General features: G+C 41.2%; 1 protein-coding gene and 1 pseudogene across 4 annotated transcripts in view; one reads left to right on the plus strand and one right to left on the minus strand.

Annotated features, from left to right (window-relative positions):
• DOCK4 (dedicator of cytokinesis 4) overlaps positions 1-20272 on the plus strand; it is a 246548-nt gene that overhangs the window by 23770 nt on the left and 202506 nt on the right. The window lies entirely within an intron of this gene.
• Positions 9040-10767, minus strand: LOC146443352 (splicing factor 3A subunit 3 pseudogene; annotated as a pseudogene).

Consider the following 20272-nt stretch of genomic DNA (forward strand, 5'->3'; position numbering starts at 1 on the left):
AATAGTCTTTTTATTGTGATCTGGAGGTCTCCACTCTCATTTATACCCAACTTGTTTGCATTAAAATGACTACAATTGTCTTCAGTATGAGTTCCTTGTACCTGCAGTCACAAAACATTAGTGGATTGGTGTAAAGTGTACTTTGAGAGCTACCTGAGCTCTGTCCATTGAAAAATAGCAGTGTGGATAACTTGGCCTGAGGCTGCACCAGGTAATTGCCAAGAATTAGTTGAGGATATAAACATTCCAAGTCATGATGTGAGAACTCTAGACTTAAACTTGAGAATGCTTTGAATATGTCATCAAAGCACTTGTATAAACTCCATGTAATTAATTCTAAATTAACATTCACTGCATACTTGTCTAGACAATCTTACACGTGTATATAGGCTGAGGTTTGTCATGCAGTATAAATGATGGAAGACTGCTCTACTGGGCTATGTGGGAGTTTAGTGCCTTGGTCAAGCCTCAAGGCTGTCTGGCACATGAGGGGGGAAAAAAAAGATTTTTCAAGGGGCCACCTCACTCTTATGTGAAGTGGTCACGTTTCTATGTTTCACATAATGCAAAAGACTGTGACAATTTTCAGCTAGTCTCAATGCATTTGGGAGAGGAGGTAGTGGAGTGAATATTGTTCTTTGATGTCAGCCTGAAGCAATACTAGTGAAGATACTTGACCTTACCTAAAAGAGAGAAAAATAGAGAACTTGTCTTTTTACCGTAGTCACAAACCCAAGTAATTTTATTTTCATAAACAGTTGATACTTACTTTTAATAATTCACAGATATAAATGTATGATAAATCTTTTTCCAAAGATCCAGATTTTATTTGTGTTATTTCTAGTAGATATATTATTTGAACAAGCAATTCTGATTAAGTGTTATAATTTAATTGGCAGCTTCTCTGGTAATTAGCAGACAATTTCTTTCCTGCCTGCATAGACTTTTTTTTTATATTAATGAATGTAATGTTAATCAAAAACACTTTAACTCATAAAAGCATGCTAGTGAAAAGAGATAATTACTGAGAGCTACAAAGACTCAGGCTTCTCAGTTAATTCTAATGACTGGTTCTAAAACTCCTGGAAGAAGAGCTTTGAGATTTGTTTTTAACATTAAACTGTGGCTGCATTTCTCTTCATACAGAGAATACACTGCTATGTGATAGTTTTCAAAACCAGTTGTGAATTTTTTTCCAATGTGTCTAGCATTTCTTGCTGTGTCAATGTACATATAGTACAGTCATTTTTTTTTTTGTACTGGACTTCTTTCTGCCTGTGGTGATTCAAATGATTGACAAAATTAAGTGGGGTCTTTGTATTTTAGAAAGAGGAATTGTGATAGAGAAGAGCCTTGTTAGAGATCTTTCCTGTCTTGGTTAATTAAACTGTGCCAATATTTCTGTAAGGTCCTTTATCTTATGGAGGAATAAATACCAGTCTCTTTTTCTACAAATTCTTTGCAGGGAAAAATTGTTCTGTTACAGTAGGCAGTGCTCAATGTAATAATCTAAAACTCTTCTTATGAAGCATGGAAGAGGTCTTAAATTTTTCAATCTACTGCAGAAGCAAAGTAGTGTGCTTTTTTTCCAGAATCATAGTAGAACTTAAATGTTTCAAGTATCCATTTAGTACAGCAAATACATAGGACATCATTTAAGAAAAATGACTAGCCTGTACAGATTGAGAGAAGACATTCAGAGAAGCCCAACAGAGAAGCACTTGGGATTCTTATGGCTAAAAATCTGGAGATTAGCCAGCAGTGTGTGCTCACAGCCCAGAAGGCCAAATGCATCCTGGGCTGCATCCGAAGCCTTGTGGGCAGCAGGTCAAGGGAGGGGATTCAGATGCTCTTCTCTGCTCTGGTGAGACCCCACCTGAAATGCTGCAGCCAGCTCCGGGGTCTTCAACACCAGACAGACCTGTTAGAGTGGGTCCAGAGGAGGGCCATGAGTATGGTTAGAGGGCTGGAGCACCTCTCCTGTGAAGACAGACAGAGAGCTGGGGTTGTTCAGCCTGGAGAAGGCAGGGCTTTGGGGTGACTTTAGGGCAGCCTTCCAGTATCTAAAGGGGGCTTACATAAAAGAGAGAGAGTTACTTTTTACACAGGCACACAGTGATAGAGTAAGGGGGAATGGCTAAATGTGGTGAGAGATTTAGATTAGATGTTTAAAATAAGTTTTTCACTCTGAAGGTAGTGAGGTACTGGAACAGGGTGCCCAGTTGTGAGTTCCCCATTCCTCGAAGTGTTCAAGGCCAGTGGGATGGGGCTTTGAACAACCTGTTCCTAGTGGGTGGCATCTCTGCTCATGCTGTTGGGGTTTGATCTAGATGATCTTTAAGGTCCCTTCCAACCCAAGGAAGTTGATGATTCTGCTTCTATTATCTTATTTTTCCCCCTTGCCACTTTCTGCAAAGAAGTGCCAGCATAGGTTAGACTTCAACAGACTTTCTCTTTTCTTTACTACATGTCATTCATTGAGCATAAAACTTTATATTAACAAGCATGTAATTATGCTAAGCTGTTAAAACATGCAGTTACTACACCTTGCTTGCCAGCATTTTTGCAGGAAGTTTTCTTCAATTCTTCATTGCACTCCGTTCATCATCTCTGTGCCCTTCTGTTGGATGCTTTCCAACATGCTCATGTCTGTTGCCCTGTGGAGCTGAGAAATGGGTAGAGTTCCATCTGTTTCATCAGCAGCCTCTGCCAGTGCTGAATAGAGGGGAAGGACCACCGCTCTTGCTGGCAGTGTTTTGCAGCTCAGGGTACCATTGTGCCCACAAGGGCACATTGCTGGCTCATGTTCAACTTGTGTCCACTGAGACTCCCAGATACCTTTATGCCTTTCAGATAGTTGCCCCTGTTCCCTGCATATACTGGTGCCTGGGTTTGTTCTTTCCCAAGTGCAGGACTTTGCTATTCCCATTGTTGAATGTCAGGATGTTCCCATCAGCCCATTTCCCCAGCCTGTTGAGGTCCCCCCAGATGGCAGCAAGACCCTTGGTGTATCGACCACTCCCTCCAGTTCTGTGTCATCACCCAACTTGCTGAGAGTAGCTCTGCCTGTGTTGAACAGGGTTGTATGTAGTGTTGGCTCCTGGGGTACACCACTAGTTAGCAGCCTCCAGCCTGACTTCGTGCCACTGGTCACCACTCTCTGACCACAACCCCTGGGCCTGGCCCTTCAGATGGGTTTTGTGCACTTTGCTGTTGGCTCATCCTGACTGCATTTGGTCAGCTTCTCCAGGACAGTCTTACGAGAGATAGTGTCAAAGGCCTTCCTGAAGTCCAGGTCGACTCTACTCGCTGTTCTGCCCTTGTCTACCAGGCCAGTCACTGTATTGCAGAAGGATATTGTGTACATATGTGCCTGTACACAAGTGTGTCCAGCTTGTAACTCTTGGAGTGTTGCTCTGACTAGGTCTGTTTCAGAATCTGTGCTATTTAGACTATAAATCTCTTCCTAGGCTTCTGCGCTTGAATCTATTAACTCTTCTAGCTAAGATAAATTACTAACACTGTGCTAAATGGGAATAAATATATTTTATTAAATGGGGAATGCCTTAATGATAGATTTCAAGCTTTGCAACGCCTTCAACTATTTAAAATTATTTTTTTTAAAAAATCATGAAAAGTAACTAATGAGTGATCTGCCAAAGCTCTTCCTGCTTAGTCTCCTCATACATTATTAAGCTCATTTTATCAAGCCTCACATTGTTCAATTAAAAGATAAAATTATAAAAAGTCCTACCACACATTTCTGCCTTAAGGCTTAATATAAGCAAATCTGAAATGAAACTTAAGCTTGAGAACAGCATTATATTTTTTCCCATCTGTTAAAAACAAATAACCTCCCCCCAAAGCATCCCACAATTGCTGTGTTGCCATGGAAACTAACGTCCTACTGTAGGGTTTCAGAAATGGGTATATTTTATGTACACACTTGAGCTGATTTAACTGCAGCAAAAGTAATGGTAAATATACTGCATGAACGTAACCTTAAATCTCTTGCTTAAATACTTTTTGTGTAAGTCTTTACAATTAGAGGGTTTGTGCAATGATAGTTTGCGTTGCGTTTCTGTTGTACTTGTCAAGGAGAACAAGGGTTTCTGCTCTGGTAACTGGCTACCTGCTTTTCCTGAAGTCAAATGAATTACAAAAAGAAAAAAGTGATTTTTGGCTGAGGCCCTTGACACTGTTTCAGGCAATGAATTCTCACAATCTCCTCCTTTGCTGTCATCTAGGTCAGTTTTGGTTTTTTTTATTCAGTAGTGCTTTCAATGAATTTTCTTGGGTCATTCCATGATATGGGCTTTATTTGAGGGCGTTACTTTCTCTTAACTGATTTTGTAGGAGTAAAACTAAGGGGAGCTTCATAAACTAGGTACTTTTAGTTTAAAATGTTTCAGGTCAGGTGTGTTCACTTTACCACATTAGTGAGCTACTGAATTTATAAGTAAGGCGAAGGACATAAACAAGGCATGACTGAAGGTTAAGGTAACCTGGAATATTTGCATTACTGTGTTGAAATGAATGCCTTCTACAGTTGTAGGCGAGCTCGCCAACCTGTAGATAAGGCTCTGTGGCGCACATGGTTACATCTTCCACAGGAGAAATACAGAACCTCCCTGAAGTCACATTTGTCTGAACCTGGGCTTTAGACGTGGCCATCAGGCACATGGGGATATCAAGTTTACTTCTTCCCACACCATCTTGACCCCAGGCTTTGAGTGTGTCCAAGGAAGGTAATGCATGCATCACTGAACATCTAGTATTCCTGCTTGCACACAAGGAAATCAAGACCAGATTTTTACTTCAGTCATGGACAAATTTCAATGCTTTTTTCCCTGTTGCCATACTCAGCAAGTAATATAATCTTAGTAAAGAACCTGTCCTTTGTAGCATCAGATGCAGAAGGGAACAAAAATTTTTCATATCTATAAACAGTGATTTAAAGAATACTTTCATGTTGAAATGGGGGAAGCATCTCTTTTTATCTTTGACATAATGTCTTCGGTAGATGCTGCAGCCCAGCAATCACAGTGCTTATGATGCAATGGGACAGATGCTTTCTTCAGTTCTGCTTTAGCTGACATTAGTTAGTTTCCAGGAGTGCCCTCGACAGCTTGCTCCTTCCAGAGTCCTTACATCTGTGCTGGGTGATGGGCTAAGAGCCTGACTTCATTACATATACATTCTCAGAGCTCCTAAAGCACAGGTCTGAGGAAAAGACTTAGGCAGAATACTGTCAGACACTACTGTAGCTGAAACAAAGGTCCAGGAATGATGGGGGTTGGTGTGCTTTGTTTTTAAGTATCTGTACAATATTTAACGTGCAGGGTTTGGAGGGGTTTTAAGTATTTTCCCTCGACAAACAAAATGTTTGTACAGGATTGACTTGAGGGAGATACTTAGAGTTGTTTTGGGACTCCTGATAACTGTAGGCCAAGTATAGAATCAGATTATTTATGATTAATATTTAAACTTTTAAGCCTTTCTCACAGGCTTCTTATTTCAATATTTAATGGAAACAAAACCTCTAGTTGCCCTTTTCAATTTTGAGAAAACCCAAATAAATTTCTTTAGGGATTAAGAAAGGTATTTTAGGGACTTCAGCTGTGGGATTTGCATTGTTCATTTATGTCCTTTAATTACCGTCTGGCTGCTGTCAGCCACAAATTGCTTCCAATATAGTTTTAGCCTCAGTAATTATGCCGTAATGTACGGGGCCTGGGCTAAGAATAAGGAAACTATGTTCTAATTCTATCTGTTCCTTAGTTTTGTTTTATGACATACAGCAATTCACCAGATCTCTGTGTATGCTCATTTGTAAGCCTAGAAAAAAAGTTCTCTCCTTACATTTGTGAAATATTAGAAGTCACTTCAGACAATTAATTGACCTGTCCTGTATGTATTTTTTTACTCCATCAAAATATCTTTGTTTCTGCTAAAGTTTAGAGGAAAGTACTGAATTAAACTTTTAATTTCTATATTTTTGTATAGGGATTTTCTGAGTTACAGGATGTCATGGTTGAGATAAGGTGTAAATAATACACAGAATGCAGTTTCAAAGCGCAATGGTGTGTGAAAGTATCTGTGCTTGCTAAATAATCAAAATAGTAAACAATGTTTGGTACATTTTAGTTCTCTTCTTCTATTTTTACAATGTAGAAGTAGAAAATGTTTATCCTGGTATTAAGTTTGTGCAACTGTATGCACTCACATCCATGTACTCTGGTTGTTTTTTGAATGGCTGGAAACATACCTCAAAAAAAAAAAACAACAAAATATGATAGTTTGTTAGCATCATAATTAACAAAAAATATATTTGGCAAAATAAGTTGTGTTTCCCAAGATCAGTTGTAATTATCTGAAGACAAACTGCTGAATCTATGGCTTTCTCTATTTTTTACTAATTTTAGAGTATAAGGTACTTGGGGAAAAAATAGGAGGAAAAGAGTGATTCTTTGTTATTCTCTCCTACTTTAAGTGTACTTAGTCACTTCAGCGCAAGGATTTAATTTTACTTTTGCTCGGAGGAAAGTGAATTATTTTGGTCAGAACAACAGAAGATTTGTGATGCAATGGAACCCGACTCACAGGGAGGAGTGGCCTTCTGTCAAAAGTACTTGATCACTGCATAAAATACACCATATTAATGTTTATCCAGGGAGTCTGTAATTTTGAAATGATCGCCATGAACAGACCCCAGCTATATGATGATAGCAAGAAGTCATTGTATTTACATGGCAATTGTTTTTTCTGAAGGCATATTTTGAAGTAGCAGAGTTAATTGAGGTCAGCTGCTTGGCTGCTGTATACAGGCACAGTTCCATTAACTTGAGCTTTTCCTGTGGTAAACTTACCCTTGTATGATAAAAATTTATGGCCCTAAGGCTTTCTGTTTTTTAAAAGGATTGAGCATGGACATGGTCATATGCTTCTTAGCACAGAACTGGAAATTTTCTATCTTATTTGAAGCTATTTGGTCGATGTTTGATGAACAGAGTGGTGGGGAGAATTCTTAATGTAGTCACTTACGTCACAGGTAAAACCCATTTAAATTTATTAGGTGAATACATTCTGCCTGACCTAGTCAGTCTGCACTGCCAGCCTCCATTTTTCTGTGGTGTACCCTTAAATGTGAGGAAGAATTAGACCGTTTTCTCACTGCTCAATAGCTTTTTTGTCTTTCTTGGGTCCTCCACAAGAAGTAGAGTTGAGGGGAACACGCATCTCTGAATTTGAACTAATAGTGCCTGTGACTTGACTGAGTGGCAGATCTGTACCTCCTCACGTGGTTGACTAAGGCTGGGCAATACTTTCTTTGGCTCCACAGAGGCAAAACAGCTATTTCAGTTGAGATTTAATGGCTGAGTCCTGAACAGTGACTGAATGTTTATTCATGTTAAAACAAATACATTTTATGTAGACTATGAAATCAGACATTTGTGCTAGAAGAAAGCAGGGAGGGAGAAGAGAATAAGTAGTTAATTTTTGTTACATGGTATGCTATTAAATGTTTAAAAATTTAACTAGATCTGATAAGTCAGCATGTAAAAGTCAAAAATGTCCAGTTTAGAGGTATATCTCCACTCTCTGTATTTGCTATTTGATAAAGGACAGCATGATGGATTCTTTAAAAGACTGTATAACTTCAGGTGCTAATATTTAGACCATTTAGCAAACCTACCTGTTCTATTTTTTTATTGTGCCTCATTTTATTCTTTGAACAAAGTGATTCTTGAATAATTTCATAATACTGTTTGGAAAAAAGTCAAGGGTTGTGATTAAGTGTAAATACTTGGGCTAGTCCTGTCTGAAAAGAACAACAGCAGTAATTGTCAAGTGCTAAGAATAGTACAGGAAATATCACAATTAAGTTTACCCTTATTTTAGCTGTGTTGGGAGCTATTTACTTATTTCTATAATGAATTTGATATTCAGCAGAATTTTAGTTTTTCAAGTGAGTTACAGTAGGTCAGGATGTCAGTAGATTGATATTAGTTGAATTCCTAATACAGCTTCTGTATTTAAATTTTTAATTAGTTTAGAAAGAAGCACATTGCATTATTCTTCTATTCTCCGTACTTTAAAGATTTTTATGTGCTGCTTGGGTACAACTAAACACTGCCTTACCTAGCCATTTAGGTTTCGTTTTGTCCTTTGAAAATGAAAAATGTCTTTTTCCTAAGAAGGATTTAGTTTCAAATGTGGAACTTAGCCTTTAGACTAATGTACTTGGGTTTATAACATACTGAATTGCTGTAGAACATTAAATTCTTTTGAATTGTAGAAATTGCGTGTATGTGTGTTTTATGGTATGGTCTTACAGATCTATTGTCCTCTTTGTAACATCAAAGGATGTCTCATGGTGATAATGACTTGAGCATGTATATGGAAGGAGGAGAAGATTATCCTTGGTTTGGTGTTTTGTTTGTTTTTTTTGGTTGGGTTTTTTTTGTTTGTTTTGGTTTTGTTTTTTTTTTTTAATTAAAAAAACCCAGTGCTTTTATTTTTCAAGGAAATTTTTTTTTTTATATAAAACTGTGGCATTGCGTCCCCAAATAGCAGCCGAAAGCCCCAGGGCCACACGGAAAGGCAGTCGGCTGCACCGTGACACACGCCAGGCTGTGCCGGAGCCAGAGAGCACGCAGGGGCGGCGCGGAGCTCGGGGGACAGAAGCTCAGTGGGAAACGAGGTGGAACGAAGAAATGTACGGATGCAGTCTGTGGTCTTCCAGGGAATTTATTAGGTCTTCGGGTGAGGGTCCAGGGCAGGTGAAGGGGGATGGCAAACAGGGGACGGGCGGAGGGGCTGATAGCCCAGAGACTGCAACCACGAGCACACTGTGGCAGGGGATTATACGGGAAGGGAAAAGGGGAGGGGGTTAGCTCCGGACAGCCAACCCGGGAAGGCCAGAGGGAAGAAGGAAAAGGGTACACACCAATAGACTTCTGATAGGGGAGGATACATAATTCAAAAGAACCAGTAACATACAGAGCTAAGGAGAAACTTCTGGAATGCAAGCCACATAGGGAGAGGTGGGGGGAGAGTGCAGAGCCACTGATACACTGCTACATAAAACATTGCCTTAAGTCTGAGTGGCTTACTAGAAAGTGACTCTATAAAGTACTCTTGAAATCTATACTCGTGCTCATACAAAATCCAGACAATGAAGAGGTCAGAGCTGCTGCCACATCCACTCTCTCTGCAGATGTATGATCCATCACTTGGGGACAGCTACAGCAGCCCTTGGCGCTTCAGGTCTTCGTAAGTCTTTTTATTCACCACGTTCCCACTGGAATCCTCATATTCCTCCTCTGTGTCAGGCTGCCACCTCTCTGAAGCCTTCTGCTGTTTCAGCTTTGCCCATAACGAGACTGCATCCTCAATCTGTGTGACATTGGCAAAGTGTGCCGTGTTGGGAATGCCCAGGCACCGCATCCCATGGGCATGTCTCCACTCTGCGAAGTGCCGCTGGAACGCCTTGGGCCCTTGGTAGGTGTAGTTACCACAAATCTCACAGCTGTAGTTGATGTTCAAACCATGGAGTTTATACAACCAGTATGGGATGGGCTTCCCATCCCAACCAAGCGGCAGATTTTTAGGGTTATAAATGATTTCATTTTCTTCATCTTCGCTCCTGCTATCACTGATCTGCTCTTCTTCCTCCTCCTCCCTCTCCTCCGCTGTGCGTGCCTGCTTACGCTGCGCATTCTTGTGGGTGAGGTGTCTTTGTTCCCCAAGAACTTCCGTATACTCATAAATCTGAGCTTCCAGGAAAGCAAGATCTTTGCTTCTTTCAGTGTCTCTTTTGCTTCCTTTTGTCTTTGGATTCTTAGCAAACAAGGAAGGATCAAGTTCTTCCAGGGATTTGCCGTTAGTGCTAAAAAGCCTCTGAGCCCGCTCCTCCAGAGTCCCACCACACTTCAGCCCCAGAGCTTGCAAAGCTGATTTTAATCTGTCCAGTCCCAGGGAGGCCAGTTCCTCCCAGGAGGAGAAGGCTGAAAGGTCGAGGTGGGCACCGGTATGGGTGAGGGCACTGCTGGTCTCTTTTGGCCAGCCCAGGAATGTGCTGTTCTCCCACTTCTTCTCAAACTCCATCTGAATATTCTCAAATAGTTCATTCTGGTCCAGTAATGGTTTCACTCGATCTGTGTAATCCTGCAGGTACTCAAGGAGCATTTCAAGATACTTCTTATATTCAGCATTTTTTCTCTCCTTGGGAATATTGAAGAGTTGGTCAAATGTGGATAAGTAAGTGATATAATCCAATTTCTCTGATGATTTCAGGTTAATGTACTTGAGGTAACAATCGTGCAGATCCAAGTATCGTCCGTATCCTTCCTCATCTGTGAACTCCACCAGATTCTGAGCTTCTTCACTCAGATTGTCTCTGGACTTCAACAGCTCCTCAAACTCCACTGACACAGGAACACAGACCTCATTGGGGTGCTTCCGGTGAAATTCCTTAATTTGCTTCAGTCTGTTGTAAAACTCTGCAAATTCATTTGGCCCGGAAATGGCGCCGCGTTCTTCCTTACGTAGGCTGTCCTTGTCATTGTACAGGTCCCGCAATTTGCCACTCACCTCCATGTATCTGTCCTGCATGGCTCGGGTCCAGTGCTCCGAGTTGATCTGGTTGTGGAGCGTGGACTTCTTGGTGAGCATCTCCTTCACCATCACGTCCATGAGCTGCTCCCGCTCCTCGTGGTACCGCCGCTGTTGCTCCAGGATAGTCTCCATCCTGCTCCAGCCCTGCTTCCACTATCACTGGAAGACCCTGGCACAGCCTGGGAAAAAATTAACTGTTAGATATTTGTGCTAGTTTGAAAGCAAACCAGCGGAGGAATTAACCCCAGACAAATATCTTGCGAAAGATTCCAAGTCAGAACTATAATTTAATACGAAAATTAAAAGAAAAGCAATAATACAAAAACACTGGCTTAAAAGTCAGAATATGGCCTGACAACCCTGTTGATCAGGGTGGTGGGAGCAGTTAAGTTAAATGGTGGCTCTAGTCCTATTGGAGTGATGGATGTGGTCATGTGAAGTGGAGATCCTGTAGAAAAGGCTGGTCAGTCTCTGGAGGTCTGGTGGTGGTTCTTGAGCCCTTGTCCTCTGGAAATCCAGTGGCAGTGCCTCGGTGGTGTTCCCAGATTATATGCAGGTAGGAATGCTTGGCTCCTCCCACTGGGCAGAGCATCTCACAATAGGCTGATGTAATTTTATGTGTCATACTGGGAGACCTCGATGGCCCATTAGCAGAGATAACACCATCCGGGAAGCTATCAGGGCTGAGTCATGCTGAAGACAAAGAGCACTGCCTCTCCTGTTCTAACAGCTTATGGAGATGATAATGGAATACATACTTTTGGTGACACCTTCCATGTAACTCAAGACAATAGTGAACTGTCAGAACTTTATTCCACACAGAGACACACACTCCCACAGCAGAGCAATGACGCTTCTCAAGATGGCAAATTCTCTGGATCATTAGGTGACCTGGGAGTTAGGGGACTACTTTTACTATTTTTGTTGTAGAAGCTCCAGACTTGGTGTCCATGAGGATGAAACTTTTGAGTGAGGGCAACATTTTCGTTTTACTTCCTCTACGGTTTTTCTTGAGTGTCTGTTTGTGAATGCAGCTCTTCTAGTAGTCATTATTTCTCATGACAATTGGGTGTGTTTAATGTATAAAAACAAACATTAAAAAAACAATTTGGCAGGCAATAAAAATGTAAGAAGTGACATCTCGGGAATAGATAGCTGGTATTATTCATGATGTGTTGGGATATAGGAAGTGAAAAATTCATGTTATGAATTCTGATGGAACTGATAACCATGACAACAGTGGCTAACACAGACTGTACTGTAATATGGTGTATGGTAAAATATATTGTGGTAGTTTTGTGAGGGTTTATTTCAAATTTTGCTGCTGAACAGTTTGAGTTGTGTCACTTGAGATATGCAATTCTCGGTTTTATGAAAATGATAGCTTAGTGTAATGCATAATAAATTAATTTCAGCACATAACTCTCCCAAAGTAATTGCTTCTTTTAACATTTCTGCTACTCAGTTGAATATCTTTCAACTGTTGTTCAGTTTTTCTGTTTGATACGAGGAGCTTAACCTCACCATTTGCAGCAATCCCTTCCCCTTATCTTCCTTCAGGTGAGTGAAGTGTTGTGTGTAATTGTTGGAAAACATAGCAGGTTAAAAAAAAATTGTGTAACTTTAGTCAAAGGTTTTGTTTGTCTTTATCCTGGGAAAAGGAATTTTAAGTTTCTTTCCAGGGCATTGTTCTACCAGGTGAGGTCTGATGAACTCAACATATCAACAGACTGGGAGTGACCCAAAAGATAAAGGAAGGGCTATCTGCGGCCATTAACGGAGTATCAACTCCAAACACCACCCCTGGCTAATGGGAGACACCTGGTCTGGGTAATGAGAAATATGAAAGAAGACCTAATTAACATCAGAGGCAAGGAGATTCGGATCCAATGGGAAACTGAATACTGAGGGTTTGCTCAACTCTGGACCACTGAACTTTAAAACAGTACATTTCTATGTATTTTGACTGAATAAAATACCTGAAAAATCTAGTACAAGGGTTGTGTCATGGAATGATTCTCTCTGCACACCTGGGCTATGTGTGGATGAGATGATTTCTGTGGTACATGTTGGCCAGAACAACATCCTGGCCAGATAATAAAGTAATGCCTTGACTCTCTATCATTAACAATTTTGTTGGAGGGTTTTTGTTTTTCCCGCAGTTTGGGTGACACAATCACTTTGAACTGTTCCCCATAACAGTGTATGCTGTTCTTGGGCTAAAGGTTTGGCTATTGGAAGAGCAGTGAATTGCTTTAAATTAACTAAAATCAAGAATGTTCAAGCAGGGCTTAGCAGGAGTTTAGGAAATTATCCCTTGGTGTTTTATGGACAGAGTGCTTCACTGCTAAATGTGAACATGTATAAAACTCTTAAGTGCTTCTATTTGTGACCTAAACATCAAGAGTATAAGGCTGAACTCTTATAAGGATTTATTTGTTCAGCTGTGTTTATTCTGTTTCTCAGCCTCCCTGAAAGTTTTTAAGGCTATTATTGAAACCACATTGCAAGTTAAATTAATAAAAGACATAGGTATGGCAATGTTCACTTTCTATAAAATGAAGGTAAATGGAATAGCCAGCAACTTTTTATTGTGGCACTCCACCACCAATTTAATAATCTATAATTAAAAATAATAATCTATAATTATAATATAATCTATAATAAGGAAAAAAGTGTCTTGGTAGCCCCAAGAAGTAGAATAAAATTAAATTCTCAACCTAGGTGCTGACAAGACATGGAAATTGAGAAGTTGAGGTAGAATTTTGTCGCATATACATTCTATGTCATTGATTAATACTATTATTGACTGTAAATAAATTGGGCCGGAGCAGAACTGCCTCTATTTCAGACCTGCTTAAAACCAAATGAGTTTTTTCTTTTTTGCACACAAGTGTCAGGAAAATTAATCCACAAACACCAGGGGTTTATGTCAAAAAAGGAGACAGAGGAGTACTGCAGCTTTGTTCCTGAATGAAGGGAGAGGTCATGGGCATTTCTTATGGGGTCTCTCAAACTGATAGAGAATGCAGCCTCTTTTATCCTGATTCCCTGTCTGAGCAGAACATGTGGGCGGTAACCTGCCCCCTTCTCTTAATTCCCTTCCCCTGATGATAGCATATCCTGTGAATAGCTTCCCTTCTATCACCCTTGCTGACCCATTAATAAACACATACTCTCTCACTTCTCAATTCTAAATCTTCCTGTTCCATTAAACAAGATTCTTACTCTAAAAACAGCGCTCATCATCCACTTAGAGGCTCTTTCAGTTAACGAAGCTTTAACTTGCTGTGAAACTCTTTAACAATCAGACATCCTCCCGTAGTCAGCTCTTGGGCCTCAGTCACCATCAAATCCCTGGCTGCACAACTATGCAGACAATGCAGCCACCCTCTGGCGACATTCTGAGACAATGAGTAGCCTCTGGCCACTGAATCTGGCACCTGAGAAAAATAAGTAACAGGCAGCCATGTTCCCCAAAAGTAGCTGCCAAATTCCCCAAAGCATGGGAGAACAACACTTCCCCCGAAAGCTGCTCGCAAAATCCAAAGCAGGTATTGGAACCTGCTTTTTCCCAGAGCACCGGAGAACCATACTTCCCCCCCAAAGCAGCTTGCAGACTACTAGTATTTCACAACAACACACCGTACAGAGGACTGAAACCCTTAGGGACTTGAACTAGGCACACATTGTCCATACATTGCTCTCAGAAGTGTTAATTTGCATTTCTAAAGCTACACTCTTGGCTGCCTGGAACAGCCCGGACAGTGGAGACACACACCTTGTCCGCACCTTCCCCTCAGTTAATTTGCATTTCTAAAGCTGCTTGAAATGGTTCGGCCAAGCAAGCACAGGAAAAAAATATCCAAAAAAATACTTCATTGGCACTTGCTGAAATCAGACACTCCAAAGTTGTTTCAACACTCTCAGCGAATTACTTTATTTCATGGGCATTTATTTTATGTCCCGACACTGACATAAACTAACACACACACACGGGTACACACTCATTCTGAAAAGAATTCAGAAGCACCTGAGCAAAACTCTGCTCATAAAAAACCCAACCACTCAGAGTAACCCAGGCAGGAGACTATCTCTGAAATATTCTGCAATAGCCTTTTAACTAAGGCACTGAGATTCAAGCTTGAAAATACGCAGCCAGGAAACTTTAAAATATGGAACTGAGACAGGAGACTTTAATTCCAAAATAGCTTGCAATTGCATTTTAACCCAAGTAGATGACTAACTCCGAAATATGCAGATCCTAAATTCTTGTATACACCAAAGACTTTTGAATTTACTATGCACTCATATTTTCACCAGGTGCTGCTACCCAAACTCACTATTATATGCACAATAACACTTTGGAAGTTACTTTAAATAGATGATAGCAAATTATACCATTACTATTGATTTATTTTCATTATCTATTAATCGCTGGAGTTCCTCCTTCTGAGGATCCAGCTGTTTCCACGGACATTCCCGCTTCCAGTGTCACTGTGCCTTGCAGATAGCACAGTGATTCCTTCTCAGCCGCTGCTTCAGCCGCTGCTTCAATCGGCTTTCTCCTGCCGAGGAGGGAATGCCTTTGCCATGTCCTGGTGGCCAACCCCTTCTCCTCTGCCCCGGGGTCCCCGCAGTTTATTCCTCCGAGGCTGTAATACCTTTGGCATCACCTTTGCCTTTCCCTTATCCGTTCTCACATACATTTGCTGTATCTTTCTAACCAGTTCACTCAGGGGCTTATCCTGCCCTTTCTAGCCCCCACTCTCGCTACTGCCTGTGGGTGTTCATTTTCCCACATTTCAAAATCATTCCAGTGACCCAAACAAAACCCTTAACAGACAATCCTAATGCTTCTATGTACAGTCCGCATTTTCCAGATACTCCTTCCGCAGTGTCCAAACACAGCTTCCCCTCCGGCAGTCCCAGTGGGCATGCATAGCAGCACCACAGGTGACCAGGGTGTCCTGCAGCCAGGTGGCAGGGTCGGGAGCTGCCTGGAACTGTCCCACAGCTCCAGCTTGGCTCCACACCTCCCCACAGACCCCCCAGCCTGTGCTCCCAGCCCTGCACCTCTGCACTCGCTCCTGCTGCTCCAAAAACAGAGGATACAGGGGACTGCAGCTGGCCCTGGGTCAGCTGGCAAAGTTGGAGGACAAGACGGGGGAAGGTGCTGAAAAACATCCCAATCCTCACTCATTTTCTCTTTCTCCTCTCTTCCCTCTTCTTCCTTCTTTCTTAACACATCCTCTTCTCCCATTCCTTTCTTTCACTCTGTTTCGGGTTCTACATGCCACTGGACTCGCCATCCCTTCACCTTCAACATGCCCACTCTTTATACTACAGCATTCTACACAACCATATTCCAGAGATTTACTTCTATTATCCTTCTTTAAAGCCTGTATCATAGACTGTTTTGGCTTTCTTGGTAACAAGCCACATTTCTTCCATAAATCTAGAATATTTTTCAATTCACAGAACAAATATGCTCACAAATATCAGCTACACACACAGAGGAGTCCCAAAGAGATACCTATTAGCACACTTCTTAGAGAAACAACATACACAGAAAAATTCAACAGGCGTTCAAAACGTGTTTCAACACTCAACTAGTTACTTTTATCTTGTGGGCGTCCCGCATGGATTTATATACCAACAAAATACAAATTAGCACAGGTAATTAGTGCACACACACACACACACACACACACACACACACACACACACACACAATGTGTTTTACTATGCTATTTCAGACACACACACAGAACTAACATCACAGCAGCTGCAAGATCCACTGCAGGTATCAGACCTGCTTTTCTCAAAGGCACCAGGGGGCCTAGTCACCCCTAGATCACAAAATCCACTGCAGTTTCCCTTGTCGCCTCCCTTGCGCATGGATTGTCAAGACCCCTTCTCGACTTTCCCATACTGTCCCCTTGGGCGTCCATGTCCTTATATTTTTGGGATTGTCATCCCTTGTGCTGGGGCCTTTTCCCAGCTTTACCTTTGCAACCCTCTCATGGGTGCCCTCCCAGGTTTACTCCCTGAGGATCCCATTTTACTCACTGGTGAGATTTTCAGTGGTCCTTCCCTGCGGACTCTTCACGGACCTCCTTGGTCTGCCACTCGTCTGTTTCCTGGACAGTCTCGGGCACCCAGTCAGTCACCCGGTGCCAGCAGCCGCCAAGGGGAGCTGATGACCGAAACTGGGTGAGGTGTGCCTTCAGCTCTGCTTGCCACCCACTGCCCCCCAGATGGTGGAAGGATCCCGGATGGTCCCCATTTGTCAGGAAAATTAATCCACAAACGCCAGAGGTTTATGTCCAAAAAGGAGACAGATGAGTCCTGTAACTTTATTCATGAATAAAGGGAGAGGTCATGGGCATTTCCCATGGGGTCTCTCAAATTGATAGAGGACGCAGCCTCTTTTATCCTAATTCCGGGCTGCAAGTTCCCTCTCTCTTTTTCCATTGGCTGAGGTACTTAAGAGGTACAGACTTCCCGGACCGCCTAATTCAGACCCCGCATAATATACATCCCCCCTACTGCAGACACCCTTAATACACATCTCCCCTTTCTTTTTCTTATGTCTCTGTTCTTGCAGTTTATTAACACAGTCTTGGGTAGATCAAATTAGGGGAATTCCTATGGACATTCTTCCCATTGTTTCTTCTGTCTCTCAGTATAGGCTATATATTACCAGCAGACTCAGGTCTTACCTTACTAGCTGTTTGTTTGTTAAGATACTCCCTTATTCCTTACAGAAGAAAATTTTAAAATGGGAAATTATTTCTTACAGATGGATCATGTAGCCTTTCTTGTAAGAATATGGAAACCACATTTTTAATTGGAAGAGTGATTAACTTCCAAGAAGCCAGGGTCTGTTTCAGTGGGAGGTGTGAAGAGAGCTCCTTGGGAGACACAGAACCTGCCCATGGGGAAAGCTCCTCACTTGTTTCAGGGTAATGGTTATCACCTAGAGCCTGGGGGTTTGTATTCTTTCAAAATATTTCTAATTTTAAATATTACATCTTATGCTGTTGAGGACCCTTGCAAATGTCCATTTTTTTGGGGCAGTTTTACTAAGCACTTGCCTCTGTTTCTTATAATTAAAGTAATTATTGTATAAATAAGTATTTCTATATATAAAGGCTTTTTTTTTCTGTTACCAGTTTTAATTTAGTTGCATTGTCTACTTCAAATTTAATGAGAAATGTTGAATAGATGTTCCTGACCTACTTTTTCTGTGCTCTTCATTGTGCTGTATATTTCTACCATGTTGCCTCTTTAGGGACTTTATTTTTCAAGGGGCACAGCTCCTTCTCTATTCCTTCATTAGAATACATTCCTATTGATGTAATCTAAAATTTGCTTTGGCAAAGCTAAGCTGTGGTCTCCATATTGTCGGTCTTCAGAGAACGTTATTTTCCCTTTTTGGCTATTGGTAAGAAAGCTTTTGCAAAGAGCTGTTTTCTCCAGGGAAATATTCTCTTCTGCCTTTTTCATATTTCACTGACAAAACATGCTGCTGTTATATGAGGAAATACCTTGCTGCAGGTGGATTCTCTTACTTCTAGATTCTTTACCGCTATTTCTCTTACCCTCTGGCAAGATAAAGATTTTTCCGGGAGAGGAATGAGCTTTCCTGTATTTAGATACTAAATTACATGTGTGCAATTGTCCTTCCGCCCTCAAGGCAAGATCAGTCATAGCTAAAAATCACAGCATGCTCTGGCTTTGTAACTATTTTCCTTATTTCACAAGTTTACTTCAGTAGAAGACTTTACGAAGAGCGAACTTTTTTCTGCCTCTTCAGAGAGTTTGCTCCCAGCTAGGAAAGCTGGCATTCAGACTGGTCCTAAGCATGACTAGTGTTGAATTTGAGGGTTCATTTGGAGCAACTATTTACTATGCTATTTCAGTACTACTTCATTTTTCTAGACAACCTATTTGCTGATAATGGCTCTCTCTTTCCCGCCCATGCATTAGAGTATATATTACTCATTCACTGACTCACTCTAATTCATGGCATGGTTTCAGTGGATGTTTGTTAGGTATCTTAAATTCACATGACTTAGTTGTCTACTGTTACTTCTTTGTGGTAGACAGCAAAGTACTCTGCCACATGTGGCTTAGTGGAGGGTAGTAGCGAGGATAATGCTTTACTGGAGGAGATAAGCTTTGTGAAGTGTGGATTTCTTTTGGCTTTTGTGTGAATTCACTGTTCAGGACAAAACTTACTTATATTCATAGGTAAAAGTATGGATATAATTGGGGAAAGGGATTCTCTGTGTATCTGTGTATTGGGAAACTGTAAGCTAATCATGTGGGTAATCTTTGTCTGGGAATGGATTGGACCTGCTATTCTTATATCTCAAAACCTCAGTATATGAGAGATTATTGGGTTAAAAATTCAAGAATGAAATTTGAATATAAAAGTAAGCTACTTGCTTTCCAGAAGACAGTTCATGGCAGGGAAAAAAATGGGTTTACCTTCTATATTCAGAAAATATTTAGAGAAGAGTGTGGGGAAGATACCCAGTATATTTTAATTTAGCTCCTTAATTATATTATGGCTGGCTGAATGTGTGAAATGAAATCAAAAGAGATACTCAAGAAAATAGACAAAGAAGTACTTCAAAAATACCATTTCTCTAGAGTTCCTTCCAGGAACCCATGGAGAAATGGCTTCTAGTCAGTCATCAGGTTCCAAAACCAAAGTCTGGCATCAAGAAGAAGAATATGCTATTCAAAATTGCTGCCTGGAAGAGGAATTCTGAGATGGCAATGTGTGTGTAAGTAGAGTGCATCAGCTGCTGCATTACTTGTAGGTCCGCAGAGCATGAGACAGTGCAGTGCAGGGGCCCAGCAGTGCCCACTGCATGTGTGCCTGTGTTAATGTTGGCTGCTTGGCTTGGACAGTCACAGCCATAGCTAGAGTGAGGCAGAGGCACCATAGGTCCCTTGTGACCTTTCCTGCCTGGTGGTGCTGCACTGGTGTGACTGTATGGAAAAATTGACCTGGAAGCAGCTGTTTGGACTTGCTTTAGCAACACAGTAATTGCAAGCCCTGGAAAAAATATCTTGCAACCAGGAATTACTGACAGCCTCTGAGAAGAAGTCATGTTCCTTGCTCCAGTTCATACATGGATCTGTATGTTAGTAGGTTCAGTGAGAAGTTTTGTGTCTTGGGCCTGTACTGAGTGGTTATGGTGAGCAGTTCACCTTAGGAGGAGAGAGGTAGACATAATAGAAATCTATCATAGTCTGAGAGATTGCAAGGCAATATAAGTTATTTGCCCAGTAATCATGATGGGATGCTCAGAAATGGGATGTCATATTGCAGAGATCTAGTTTGAAATCAGGTGAAATGTGAATTTCATGCTGTAGAGAACACAACTATAGGTTTTTCATTTCAGTGAAGTTCCACAGGAGAGCAGGGAAGTTGGGGATACAGCTCAACCCCCAGCTGTAATGAACTTCTGTAATGATTATGAAATACTTTTTCTGTCTTCCTACTCCCTCACAGGGAGTGATACTGACAGAGCTGGTTCCTTTTTTTCCATCATGCCACATTTTGAAACCAAAGTATTTTTAGAAACCATTTTTCTCTTGTGTTCTTCCTAAATGTAGCCTATCCCTTTTG

Source organism: Lichenostomus cassidix, chromosome 1Aa (genome assembly GCF_008360975.1).
Source record: "Lichenostomus cassidix isolate B80296 chromosome 1Aa, HeHo_3.0, whole genome shotgun sequence".
Taxonomy (NCBI): domain Eukaryota; kingdom Metazoa; phylum Chordata; class Aves; order Passeriformes; family Meliphagidae; genus Lichenostomus; species Lichenostomus cassidix.